Here is a 14,464-nt window from a genome sequence, read left to right as displayed (position 1 = left end):
ATAAAATTCACTCCAAAAAGAATAGAGGCTTTGAAGTAGAAAATAAAGCTCTCTCCATATATTTCTACTCCCATCTGAAACACACTCTGGTGTCCCTCTACATGTTAAATCAGTTATTACCAAGCATGTACGAGGCACTGCTATTGCACAGAAAAGATGTATGTGATCTCTGCCCTCATGGAGCCAGTGTTGTTCTGTCATTGTAAAAGGACTGTCCACACCCTTTACCCTATAAGTGGGCCTCGGAGTGACCCACTTTCTCCCCCCACCACTACCATGCAGCTCCAGCTGTCAGAGGCAGGCTCTTAATTTTCTTTTTCACTCTTGGCACAACTGTAATAAACACAGATGTCACGAGCTTAGATAATTTGAACCATAGCTTATTGGCCACTGAGTGGCTGCTTGATATTCAGGATGGCTCTCAGAAGACAGCTTCCTCCTGTCAAGTCTAAACATCCTCCTTCTCGAAAAGTCACTTATCTAGTACTACCTACTCAAAACAGGTTTTTGAGTGCTATTATAACTACTTTAGGTTACACCATTGGGTCATCAAATCTCTGATTCTGGCTTCAATATCTCGTAGCCATGTCCTTCTGTTATCCCCACTGACACTGCCCTCAAAACCTCCCACTATTCTTTCTGCACTAGCATTTTCTCTGCTGAAATCCATTGTCCCCATTGCTACTAGATACTCTTTCTAAAAACTGCAAATCTGATCTTGTTCCTCTTTTTTAAAGCATTTAACATATAAAATATGTAATTATTAATATATACAAATATTGAATCATTATGTTGTATACCTGAAACAATATAATATTGTATGTTAATTAGATCTCAATAATTTTTTAAAATATTGAGAAATATCAAAAAGAGGCTATGACAAAAAAAGGGCTAGTATATGCTATATAATTGAAATTTTTAAAAATTCATTTACCAAATTTTAAAAGTGAGATGTAAGAATAATATCAGTAAATAAATTTGCAAAAATAGAAGCTGTTATCACTTTTAAAAAGGGAAGAAGTAATGACGGCTAAGAGAGTGAAAAATAAGCCAAATAATTTTTTAAAAAGATGTTATTTATTTATTCATGAGAAACACGAGAGAGACAGAGGCACAGGCAGACGGAGAGGCAGGCTCCCTGAGGGGATCCTGATGTGGAACTCGATCCCAGGACCCCGGAACCTCGTCCTGAGCTGAAGGCAGGCACTCAACTGCTGAGCCACCCAGGGGCTCCCAAAATAAGCCCAATATTTACATGGATCTCAAATATATACAGGAGTAAGATATTGATTAGATGATCTCTGCAATTAATCTACAATAGAAAATGGGCTTAAATATGAAAACAAGACACATTTTCCCAGAAAGTAATAAAGCATCTCCCAACACATACCTTTTACAAAGAAGAAGGAAGAGGAGGAGGAGGAAAGAGAGGAAAAACAAGAAACATTTAATGATCCTTTATTGCCTACAGAGTAAAATCCTAATTTCTTATAGGTAGACAATCTTCACACTAATCCCACCCTAAACATACGGGATTCTCAAAGTTCCACAAATAGATCAAGCTTCTTTCAGTCTTTAGAGTGCTGTTCTTCATTCATTGTGTTCTGTTGTGCCCTGGAAATTTCTCTTTGTTCTTCAAGTCTTTCTCTAAGTCAGTCTGTTTGAGCTTTGCTAAGAATGCCCTTCGCAAGCCTCTCATAATACCTTGTGTTATCAGAGCACTTACCATACTGAAGGGGCACTGTTTATGTCCCCCATTTGACATCTCTTCCTTGATTTGTTCATTCAGTTAATATTTCCTGAGTACCTACTATGTGCTAGATATTGAGAAAAGATAGTTCTAGCCTTTAAAGAACTAATATTTTCATGAAAGACACCTGATACCTGGTGATTAGCACACACTTGGCATGTACACATCCCTCAGTAATGCTTGTAAATGAATGAATGAGAAAAAAGGGCAAGAATGTTATAGTATTGGCTGCATGAGTATACCGAGAAACTGTTTTTGGATATTATTTATTTCTGGGTCATCTGAAAGTCTCTCCTTTCCTCGAAATGCTCTTCTGTCTTTCCACTAGAACTCTCACTTACATTCCCAAGAATGCTTAAACTAGATTCTCCTTACTTCCCCTTCCCTTGCATCTCATTTTGTCATCATTGTCCTTGCCTCACAACATTCTTTGCTGAGCAGATTTCTCATTTTTCTCCAGACAAAGTGGACTGTCAGTCTTTCTAGGAAAAAGAGACACTTCTCCTGAGGCTCTTTCCCTTCCTATTTCATGAGACTGAATATTTTCATTATCACACATGATAGTGTACTCACAACCAAGGAAAGGCAAAGCAGAGTCAACATACTCTTGTAACAGAATCTCATTAATTTCTGTTTCTTCAAAGGCTTGAAAAAGGCAAACATGCTACACACAGAGATGCATGCATCACCCCAGGTGGGGAAATTCATGGGTACACATGCATGACAGCACATGGCTGTGCCCTGTCACCTAAAGTGTCATCCCCAACCCCTGGGACATCTGTTTGAGCCGCTTTCTATATTCCTACAGACTTCTCTGCAGCTGCTGGAGGTTCCTAATCCTCCTATACTTCAGCCCTGCCTTGAGCCCTGTCCATAGTCTTTTCTCCCTGTTTTCTTGGGTCAATAACCCCTCTTCTTTTGCAACACCTGTACTGTGATAAAACCCACATTTACTGATATTCTTAACTGAGCTGTCACTCACGATGTATTAAAATTTAACTGTGCACACCACTACCTTGGTATAGTGCTTTTCTATGGGACCCCTTTTCACCATAGTCACTGGGCTATAAAGCTCTCACACTAATAACAAGGATAAACTATAGCCTGGTCCTCTTAGGCAGGTCCACAACATGAACTGATGACACTCAAGTTGACTTAAGACATAAACTAATAAACAGTGACTCTAGAGGCTTTCAAACAGGGCTAGACAAAGATGGCTAGTACTTTAAAAATGGCCTATAGCTAAACCTCATGTAAATACAATGCCCCCTCAGGCATCTTGAATCAGGATGAACTAGATTATACTGTTAACAAGCATTCCTTGAATCTAAGTAATCATGATAGCAAGGGTTTATCACTGGTCTTATTTGTCCACCACTGTTTGACCGCTCTCTGCTCCAAAAAGTGGAGACTTTGGGAGCCAAGACAACAGAGCAGCCTTTGGCTAGAATAAAATCCTATGGCAGAGAAAAAGTGATCAAAGGAAAAGTGGCTCTTAAAGTGTTCATTACATTCACTCATATTCTATCAGCCAAAACAAAATCAAATGACCAAGGCTGACGGGTAGTCTGGGTGAGGGCCAGCACTTAGTTTGGTTGGCTAGTAATACAACCTATCACATGTTGGAAACTTAAACTATCCTCTGAATAACTCTTCCTGTTCCTCTACAAGCTGTCTTCCTTCATTCAGACTTGGGTGAATGGCACTGACAGATACTCAGTCACATTTCCCCACATTGCTGTCAGAATTATTTCTTCAGTTTGTAACATGGATCATATCACATCTCTACCTAAAATCTTTCAGTACCTGCCCATTGCTCATAGGATAAAGTCCCAGATTGTTCAGGTGGCTTATGAAGATCTTCACAATTCAGATCCTGCCACCCCTTTTATCTCTAACTGTGCCTTCCTCTTAACACCTTGTGCTGTATCCAATTCTAAATAACTTAAGGTTGCTTTTTTTAAAAAAAAATCCTATTTTCATGGCTTCATGTCCATTTTTATGGTCCTCCTCTCCCAAAACCTAGTATACTTTGTCATCAGCCTGGAGAATCTTATCTATCTTTCAGTAATCAACACACATTTAACCTTCATTATAAAGATTGGACTCAAAACCACTACCCAGGGAAACTGGCAACTAGTTTGTTTTGTACATCTATTCTATCGTACAGAATTGGAGCTTTTAAACTTTTTTGATTGTACCTCTCTAAGAAATATATTTTATATCACAGCCCAGAACACACACATATATATATACAGATATACAGTGCATATGTATATGAGTGTATCTATGTACATATGCATGTGTGTATGTACACACACATGTTAAAGTGAAATAAGACTCTTAGGAAACAATATCTGCCTTTACAACTTGTGTGATGAATTTTGTTATTTTCTATTTTTTCTATTTCATTTAACAAGAGGCATCGAGGTCCTACTGGAATTGGTTCCATGACTCATTAATGGGTCATAACCTATACTTTGAAAAATATGACGATGTAACATAGATGGATCTTCAGAACATAGTGCTTTGTAAAAAAGTTAGAAATAGGTTTTGAGGTGTGATTCAGTACCATTTATTTGAATTAAAAGTACATGCACTCATGTATAATGATACACATTTTCCAAGAACATACACAAAGAAAAAAGATAGACTTAAAAATGGTTATGGTGAGGCAGGGAGGAGAATGAGAGTGTGGTATGGAGTTACAGAGTATAAATAAGCAAATAAATGTATCAATCAATAACTGGAAAGGCCTTGCAAGGACAATGATAATAGTAGGTATTGACTTTCATCTAAGGTCCAAAAGAAACTAAAACAAGGATTCACTGTTATGGAAACTTCTATTATAATAACCAAAATATTTTTCCTTGTCTTTGATGTTCTGTAGTTTCATTACAATTAATGTAGAGTGTGTATTTATTTTTATTTATCATGTTTAGGGTATGTTTATGAATCTTGCCTTTCTTCAGTTCTGGAAAATCTGCAGAAGTTAGCTCATCAAATATTGTTCTCTTTCATTCTCTATATTCTTTCCCTTTGGAATTCTGATTAAACATATAGTAAATGTTCTTTTTTTTCTTCCACATCACTGAACCTCTCAAATGTTTATCTTCATATCTGTCCATGTATATTATGGATACTTTTAAACTCTAGTTTACAGTTTACTAATTCTTTGTCTTGATGTGTATAATTTGCTGTATTACTAAAGTTCCATTTGATTCTTCTGATAGATTCTTATGGCATACTCAACTTTGTGATTCCATTTTTCATTTCTATAAAAATTTCATACATAGCTATTCCACACTCAGTAATTGACAATTTTATATTGGAAGCCCTTGAGATCTAAATTTATTATTTGTCATTTCAGCTAAAAGTGAATGACAAACAGGAGTGCCTTTGGATCATCCTACATTCTCTGAGCAGTCTTGCAATGCTGTAGCAGCGATCAATGTCTCATATTTCTACAGCCAGAAGGGCTATAATGTCCCATGGAACCAGGCATTAATTTATTCCATATCCAAAACAAAGATGTTTCAGTGGAACTCAACTTCTATAGAACTGGTGGGTCCCAGGATGTGCAGGTGCCAGATAGCTGACATTTCCATGTGCTGCCTTAAACAGATGGCCCCTTAACTAGACTGGCATTTGAATCCAAAATTCAGATAAAGTGTTTTTTTTTTTTTTTTTTTTGAGTATTCACTCCTCCCCTACAAAAGAAGAGAGAGTAGCAAGTGGCATTGCTTAGCCCCACAGTGAATCCGGCTTTGCCTTTGCCCAAGCACATCTGTCTCTGGAATGTCAAGAGCCTGGAGGACTCATTTGCTTATTGCTCCTCTGTTGATAGTTTCTGTCTGCATGGGTGACAGCAAAAGGAAATGCCAGACCCTTATTCCATATGACCCTGACCCTCAATTGCAGTGGCTTTTGATTGTGAGCTCATTTTTGCTTGCTTTTAATCTGTGGGAACCCTGAGGGCCTAAATCAGGGCTATTTCTCTCCATAGAGGATCTGTATACTTTTGCTAACAGGTAGCATCTTCTACTAACTTCTGACTATGTTATATCCCTTCAAAACCTACAAGTGTCATAGGTTTAATTTCCCCACTTGGTTGCTGACCCATTGCTCATACTCTGATAGGACTCCCATTGGGGTTTCCCTTTAGAGCAACTCCATCTTTTCCATTTGCTTATAGCTCTTCATTCTCACCAACCAGTTCAGCTCACTTTTGTGGAGAGCAATAGGGAGGGCTGGCATGAGTAATTCATGGATATTTCTTCTGAGTCCAGTGAGGAATTACAAAGTGTGTTGTATCTGAGATCTAGTTGTTAGGTAATAGAAGGGTCATTCCAATATATCTAATCAGCTATATTGCCCAAAGGAGAAATTTTTTTGTTTTTGTTTTTGTTTTTTTGCTCTGTTTTGTTTTTTAAAAACATATCTGTCTTCCTCTATGGTACTACAAGCTTTCTGAGAAACAAAATATGCTTATATACAGCACCCACAACAGTGCCTGGATTATGATAGGCCCTCAAAATTTTTTTGTTCAAAGAATATACAGTGTAAAAACACTTTAATTTCTTAAAACATTGCCAAACAAATAAATATTCTGTTTACCAATTCCCCTTCCCAAACATATAGCATAGACTCCTTAGAATGTTTTCTTTTATAATTTTCTTTTTTTAAAAGATTTATTTATTTATGATAGAGAGAGAGAGAGAGAGGCAGAGACACAGGAGGAGGGAGAAGCAGGCTCCATGCCAGGAGCCCGACACTGGACTCGATCCTGGGACTCCAGGACTCCAGGATCGCGCCCTGGGGCAAAGGCAGGCGCTAAACCACTGAGCTACACAGGGATCCCCTTATGTTTTCTTTTAAATTTGCTTTCTGAATTTCTACTTTTCTGGGGAGAGACCAAAGGAAGAAGCATGAAGTTTGTGCTAGGTCTAAACTACCACTCCTAACCTGTCACCCAACTTCTCACCCTTTTCCCAGAAACAAGAGAAGATGATTATTACTGTGGAAGTTCAGAGGTGGAGAGAAGTTTATAATAAAGTTCAGTCTGCAAGGGTGCTTGAGAATCCTTAAGGATGCAATTGGCGTACGTATTTTAAATACTTATATTACTTAAATTTATCACTATTGGTATCCAGAGTCCGCTGCAGCCTCCCAGTTCAGACATTCTGATTTTTCCTGCCTTTCCTGATTGCCAGCAAAGTAAGTTTTCCTTGTAACTAACTCACAGAGATTGGCATAATTTCAGCATAGTAATATTGCTAGGCTAATAGTGCTTAATAATCAATTAGGCTTATTCATTAGTATTAACTCTCTACCCCCAGCACCACCTGCAATCAGTTACATGATGGTGGACAGATGCTTTCCAGATGTTCACAAGGCCACTTTTGTGGATTTTCTTCACTCTATAATCAGGCAGTCTGTGAAGATGCCTGAGGTGGAGAGAAGGGCTGAGACTGGGAGTGGAGACATGGTTAGAGCAATGAATGAGCACACATTTTCAAAAGATAAGTCGTATAAGCCAGGTCTGCTATTAATTAACATTGGGTTTGTTGAGAACGTGGTGTCCAGGCTGTGGCAGACAGAAGGTGCACCCCATCTGTGATAGCTTTGGCCAGGGAAGGACTGCTGACAGGAAGCTGCTGTTCCCTCCTGGGATCCCTCCCACTTCCTGGTGAGCATATTCCACCCCCATGTGGTGGAATGGAGTGTGGTGGTGCATTTCATGGTGACTCCAAATACTTCTCAGTTGTCTGAGAAGTGGGGATTGTGAGCTTCTGAGTGAGTCACCATTGCATCACTAGTTTGTAGACCTAGGGACAGTTTTTCTAGAATGTAAAAACTGAAGACTTTTACCACAGCAATTTGGACAAATTGTATCTTGATTGAAACTCTGCTGTAGCAGTGAAGGGATCTGGTCTCATGAGGCCAATTCTGCAGCTCAGGTTTGTGCCCTGCTTGTGGCTTTGTGCTGGTGGAGCCTGTGCATCAACAGAGGCAGACAGGACAGAGCTGCCCCCTTACTATATACCCCACTCTATAGTCAGAGCCTGGAGACTGTCTTTCTGGAAGATTCCTTCCTACTTCCTGAAGTAGATGGAGAGAGAGACTGAACAAACAATTTAGGCAGCCACTGAGCCCCAGGGTTGGACAGTCATAGTAATTATAATAATAAAAATAAACTTGTCAATAGCGATTGAAGGTTTGCCCAGGCATGTGTTTAACCCTCACAATGATCCAGTTAGTATTAATGGCATTATTGTTCCCATTTTACAGATATGAAACAAGTCTATGCACATTATTAAGTAAATCCTAAGTCACATATATTGCTAAAAGTTTCATGGTCCGAATTCAAACGTATATTATCCAATTCCTAATTCTGCCATCATTTGCCTGTTCTACAAAAACTATTATTGACCCTAGGATTATTTATTAGTGATTGGGGTAAGCTGGCAGAAGTTTTGATGCAATCTTATTTTGGGTAGGGATGTTTAGAATGAAAATATTGTGTAGCCAACAGACAAAATACATTTAAGCTAGGAACTTGTGAATCTATGTAGTGTCAAAAGAAAATTCAGAGAGCTTTACTCTTATGAATATTTTATTAAGCAAGGAACAAATGGTTCGTGAACAGGGAGAATTCAAACTTGAACCTGATAGGAAGCCCAGAGGCATGATGTTACAGGATGCCTTATAAAGTGAAATGAGAAAGTTGTTTAACCTTTATAATGATTGGTTATGACAGTGGGGGTTTCCAGATGGCAGGGGGTTGGTTAAAAGTGATTATCTTATGTCATTTTAGGAAGATGACTTAAGTTTTATGATTATCAGAGCCATTTACAAGAATAACCTAAGTTAAGTTTCACTTATCTTCATGAAGTAAGCTAGCTTGTTTTACTTATGTTGCTTAACTGGTTTTCTTTGCTTAGAGGATTTTTAAGACTAGTCTCCATTTTATTTTATTTTAACAGAAAGTAGATTTAGGTAAAAAATTTGGGGAAATACGTTTGTAAATGGAACATATATACATATACTTTTTAGGATTTAGACTAGAGAAACAACACAAACAACACACACACACACAAAATCTTTGTAACTGAATATCTGATTTGGCTTCCTATATTGTTTGCCTTGGCTGCCTGAGAACAAGATGGCCTTGAGGACAGAGGTCAAATACAAGAAGAGGAAAAAAATCTCAGGAGAAGTGCAGCTAGTTGTATGGTTTGGAGCCAAAGCCTCTGCCTCCACAGCTGCCCTTCAAGCTCTTCAATCTGGGGGAGCTTATATAACAGTTTTCTTGGTGAAGCCTACTGTGCCTCCAGGCTCTTTTCCTACTGGAAAATCCCTTATATCTGTAACAAAGACTCTTCAATGTCAGTGGGAAGTACCAGGGCTTTGAGGGCTATGAACTCAGATGTATGAATTGTTTGATTGAAGCCCTTACTTGCCACACATGGAAGGGTCTGAACGCTGAATACTGAATGCTGAACTCCTGGCATACTTCCAGCTTCCTAGCCAGAGGCACCTCCAAAGATGAGATGTTTACTGGCAATCCCTGGCTTGCTCATTTCTATATCATTACACAATGTGTGGCTAAGACATACTAAGCACTGCTAAGTGTTACTAGAATGAATTAATAAATAGGTAACTCATTCCCTGAAGAAGAAGACAGAGATCAAGTGATGGAAAAATATTTTGTTTTGGACAATAAGACCCAAGATAAAGTTGATAAGTAGTTTTATACTATAAAAGGGTTTAAGAAATTTCTGGTCAAGATATCATTGAAAGGTCATTTTTTTTAAGCTTTTCAAAGACTTTCTACATATAGAAATTTTTAAAAGGAGACAATTTCAAAGTCAAATCTAGGTTCAAACACAAACATCACTGTGCAGCAAAAATAAAACAAATACAAAGTGCCAAGTGAGCTGAAAATTGGGGCCTGCCCATTTCTGGACCCACAGAAATAAGTATGGACAGCCAGGGATTTCAGCTATTGCAGAGTAACATAGACAAAAGGGCCCCATTCCAACTGAGGGACCAAAGTCTGTGGTGATGGGGCTGCCATACACAAAAAAAGAGGCTAATGAACATTTATATGATTATTTTGGGGGGGCTCTGGTTTACATCAAGGTGAGAGGAGGCAAACTCAGACTTCTGCCTAGGACCAAGGGCAGGATAGAATCTGATCCAGGACATGCAATATCAGATCTAGTTGCATACTAAGAGCATTATGAGGCTACATGGAAGCAGCCACAAAACTGCTAGATAGGAAGGGATACAGGAAGAGGGATAAAAGAGAGAAAGAATAAACTCTCAAAATAAGACTCCAAACTGAAATTCCCAAGGCATGAAAAGGTAATGCTAAGAAAAAGAGAAAATGAAACCAACAATTGGGAGATGAACTCGTCCCAATCAAATGAAAATAATACAGCAATCTAAAGAGGACTCTAAAGTACTCAGAATCTTCCAAAAATAAAGGAAGGAAGGAAGAATATCTCCTAAAGAATACTATGTTATGACACAACAGAGTGAGAAATAAATCAAGAAGAGAAGTTTATAAAAATGAAACAACAGGAAATCCTGTAAGTAAAAAATGATAATTGAAATGGAAAAATCTCAACACAAGATAAATTCACATTGGACACAGAGGGAGAATTAGTGAATTAGAAGATACCAGGGAGGAAGTCACCTATTATAGAGCAGATAAAAGCATGAAAGATCAGGGAGAAGATGGTGGAGTAGGAAGATCCTAACCTCACCTCCTCCCACAGACACAACTACATAACACCCATGTCAATGTAAATAACCCAGAAAACAACCTGGATACTGGTGGAACAAACACTCCACAGCTAAATGTAGAGAAGAGGCCACACTGAAGAGGGTAAAAAAAGGCAAATACATGATTGGGAGCTAAATGGACACACAGGACTGTCCACTGGAGGGAGAAATATCGAAGGTGTGGAAAAGGGAGAGAAATAGACTCATACAAGTATCTCAGGTACAGGGAACCCACAGAGGGAAGACAAATCTCCATATTTGTCTTTGAAAACCAGAGAGGCCTAATTTTACAAGTCCTTACAATTAGTTGGGCTTTAACATCTGAAACTTTAAAAATCAGGGGGCTCATCTCTGAGAGAGCTGGGAAGGGGAGAGGAAGCTGAGTCTCCACCCTTAAAGAGATAGTACAACAAACAACCACACTGAGATATGGCATAGATGCATTGAAAAATGTTTGAGTTGTATGGGAAGATTTATTTATTAATCTCACAGCATGTGCTGGGGGTGGGGACAAGGGTCTTTGAGAGACTTCTCTAGGAATGAAGGAGCCGGGAGCTTCATTTCCCTCCCCAGCCCTGCAGCCTAGACACAGGCACCTGCACGAACCAGCACAGTGTCAACACTCTCCACTTAACTTGCTAACAATTCACCAAGTCCTTGTATTCTCCTGCATACATGTCCCCTCCAGCTATGCCTTGACTCCGGGTCTCCTTCCACAGAAGACCTACAAACATCTTGCTAACATTGTGTACCTTCCCATTATCCTGTGGACCTGCCCCATCTAATATACCCTTGGCCAGAGTCCATCCAAAGTGGTGCCATAAGCCTGGCAGTATCAGGCAGCCCCAACAGTGGTCAGCACCACTCCAAAGTGACTCCTGTCCTGAGGAGATGGGAATATAGCCACACACACCATCCTGACTGTGGCTTCAGAAGTGGGCTGTGGATAGACATCTAGTCTGACTTTAGGCCCCACCTACCAATGAGAGATTCTCAAAGGATGCCATAACGAAAACATCCCAGTTTGGTGCTACTGTATATCTGGCAGATGCCTGATTTGACTAAAACCCAAAGAAGCCCTAGATTGGTCCACCAGCAACACAGGAACCAAACCCTGCCCACAACAGGCAAAGAGAATCATTGAAGATGACTGGAGAAAAAACAACTCAGCCACAACAGTAGGGGACAGGCAACATACATATGAGACATCCCTGAAGTGCCAGGCTCTGGTGAACATGGGAAATTACAATGCTAGGAACTATAGGACTCTGCCTTGTAAGACCACTACTTTCAAAAGCAGGAAAGGTAGATGACATTCCTAACACATAGAAACAGACACAGAGAGAGAGTTAGACAAAATGAAAAGACAGAATAATATGTCCCAAATGAAAGAAAAGACAAAATCACAGCAAAAGAGCTAAATGAAGCAGAGATAAGTGTTACATGTAATAGAGAATTTAAAGTAATGGTCATAAAGATATTCATTGGACTTGAGAAAAGAGTGGAGGACTTCAGTGAGACACTCAACAGAGACAGAAACCATAAAAAAGAACCAATCAGAGATGAACAACTCAATAACTAAAATTAAAAATACAGAAAATGGAATAAATAATAAACTGGAGGAAGCAGAAGAACAGATCAATAACCTAGAGGACAGACTAATGGAAAACAATCAAACTGAACAAGAGTGAGAAAGTAATAATAAAAAATGAAAATAGACTTAGGAAACTCAGTGACACATAAAGCATAATATAATTTGCATTATAGGAATCCCAGAAGAAGAAGAGAGAGAAAAGGGGGCAGAAAATTTAACTGAAGAAATAATAGCTGAAAAATTCCGGAATCTGGGGAAGGAAACAGAAATATAGGAGTCACAGAGAGCTCCTTGAAAAACCAACCCAAGGAAGTCCACACTAAGACACATAGTAATTAAAATGCCAAAAAATAGTGATAAAGATATCATTTTAAAAGCAGTCAGAGAGAGAAAAAAAAAGACAGTCAGAGAAAGAAAACAGTTACATACAAGGGAAATCCCTTAAGGTTATCAGCTGATTTTTCAGCAAACACTTTGCAGGCCAGGAAGGAGTTGCATGATATATTCAAAGTGCTAAAAGAAAAAAACCCTGCAACTAAGAACACTCTATCTAGCAAGAGTATCATTCAGTACACAAGAAGAGATGAAGGTTTTCCAAGACAAACAGAAGTTACAAACAAAAGTTAAAGGAACTTATGATCACTAAACCAGCCCTACAAGAAATGTTCATGGGGACTTTTTGAGTGGAAAGTAAAGGTCATTGGAAGGAGTAAGAAAAGCAGGAAGCACAAAAGCAGTGAAATTAAGTATATCTATAAAAACCAGTCAAAGGATTCACAAAATAAAAGGTTGTAAAGTAGTGAGAGTATATACCTAAAACATGGAGAGAAGAGCAAATAATGGGTTCAAACTTAAGCAGCCATCAACTTCATATAAACTTCTATATTTATAAAATGTTATATTTGAACCTAATGGTAACCACAAATCAAAAACCAGAAGTGGATATGCAAAAAATAAAGAGAAAAGAATCTAAGTGTATCACTAAAGAAAGCCAGTAAACCATGAGAGAAAGATTAAGAAAAGAATGAAACAGAGAAAAACTACAAAACAACCATAAAACAAGTAACAAAATGATATTAAGTACATATCTATCAATAATTACTTTAAATGTAAATGGACCGGGCAGCCCTGGTGGTGCAGCGGTTTAGCGCCACCTGCAGCCCAGGGCGTGATCCTAAAGACCCTGGATCGAGTCCCACGTCAGGCTCTCTGCATGGAGCCTGCTTCTCCCTCTGCCTGTGTCTCTGCCTCTCTCTCTCTCTGCACCTCTATGAATAAATAAATAAAAATCTTTAAAAAAGTGATTTTAAAAAAATGTAAATTGACCAAATGCTCCATTCAAAAGACATAGGGTAATGGAATGGGTAAGAAAGCAAGACTTACCTATATGCTACTTAGAAGAGATTAATTTCAGACCTAAAGACACATGCAGACTGAAAGCAAAGAAGGAAAAGCATTTATCATATCAACAGAAGTGAAAAGAAAGCCCATGTAGCAATACTTATATTAGGCAAAATAGACCTTACAATAGACTACCACAAGAGACAAAGAAGGATGCTATATAATCATTCATAAAGGAGACAATCCAACAAGAAGATATAATAATTGTAAATATTAATGCATCCAATATGAGAGCATCCAAATACACAAAGCAACTAATAACAAACATAAAAGAAGTAATCAATAGTAACATAATAATTACATTCTTATACCATACAAAAAATAAACTCAAAATGGATTCAAGACTTAAATGATCCTAGAAGAAAGCACAGGCACTGATTTCTCTGGCATCAGCTGTAGCAATATTTTTTTAGATGTGTATCCTGAGACAAAGAAAACAAAAGCAAAAATAAACTATTGGGACGACATCAAAAATAAAAAGCTACTGCACAGCAAGGGAAATAGCAAAAAAACTAAAAGACAACCTATTGAATAGGTGATGATATTTGCATATATCTTATAAGGGATTAATATACAAAATATATAAAGAACTTATACAATTTAACACCAAAAAACAAAAATCCAATTAAAAAGTGGGCAGAAGACATGAACAGATATTTCTTCAAATAAGACATACGGATGGTCAACAGACACATGAAAGGATGCTCAATATCAGTAATCATCGAGAAATGCAAATCAAAATCACAATAAGATATCATCTCACACCTGTCAGACTGACTAAAGCAAAAACACACAAGAAACAGCAAGTGTTGTTGGGAGAAAAAATACCCTTGTGCAATGTTGGTGAGAATGCAAACTAGTATAGCCACTGTGGAAAATGGTATGGAGGTTCCTCAAAAAATTAAAAATATAATTACCATATGATC

Source organism: Canis lupus, chromosome 25, assembly GCF_048164855.1.
Source record: "Canis lupus baileyi chromosome 25, mCanLup2.hap1, whole genome shotgun sequence".
Lineage (NCBI taxonomy): Eukaryota > Metazoa > Chordata > Mammalia > Carnivora > Canidae > Canis > Canis lupus.
The sequence above is the reverse complement of the archived record's forward strand: the minus strand, read 5'-3'. Positions refer to the sequence as shown.